Source organism: Equus quagga, chromosome 1 (assembly GCF_021613505.1).
Source record: "Equus quagga isolate Etosha38 chromosome 1, UCLA_HA_Equagga_1.0, whole genome shotgun sequence".
NCBI lineage: Eukaryota > Metazoa > Chordata > Mammalia > Perissodactyla > Equidae > Equus > Equus quagga.
In genome coordinates this window covers 45,982,370-45,983,151 of record NC_060267.1, presented here as the reverse complement: position 1 = coordinate 45,983,151, position 782 = coordinate 45,982,370, and positions in this window count along the sequence as shown.

Sequence of the window (782 nt, the reverse complement as noted above, 5' to 3'; positions counted from 1 at the left end):
GGCAGCGGTCGAGAAGCAGAACAAAGGCTATTGTTTTATTTCCTCCTTTGGATTCCGCGTCCTTACCGGAATGTCCCTTCATATCTAATTATTTTCATTGCGTCTGCGCTTAGGAGGAAAAACCCAACACCTTGTGCGTTTCAATGTTCTAGGAGATGGAGCTGGGGAAGGTGGGAGGCGTTTAATAAAACCTGTTTGTGGTTCCTGGGGCCCCTGTGTAACGTTTTTTAAACGTGTGTGGCTGAGCTTCGGAAGCCCGACTCCCGGCCGGCAGAGGGCCGGCGGCGGGGAGGGCGGGCGCCCGCGCGGGGGCCGCGCTGCGGTGGGCTGCGCCGCCCGCCTCGGTAGCAACCGCGGCCTCGCGCGGCCCCGCTCCCCCGGGTTTCCTCCGCCCGCGCTCCCGCCGCCGCCCCTCCCCCCCCGGCCGGCTTTTATTTCCCCGATGCCGGGCTGTAACCCGAGCTTTTATTTCCTGGTGGCTCCTTTAAGAGGCAGAGCTCAGTGCTGGGAATTCACGTCAGTTTCTGCACTGAAACTCTCCAGATCAATGAGCAAAGAGCTTTCTCAGTTCTGCCTTTCAGTTTCTCTCTTCCAGGAAGGAAAACATTCGAGAGAGCGAGGGAGAGCGGCGGGAGGGCGGGGGGCGGGGGCGCCGGCCGCGGGTGGGAGGAGAGAGCGGGAGGCCGGCCGGGCTGCGCCCCGGGTCGCCGCGCCGCGCCGCGACCTGCAGACCCCGCCGCCGCGCTCGGGCCCGGCTCCCACGCCCCCGCCGCCCCGCGCAC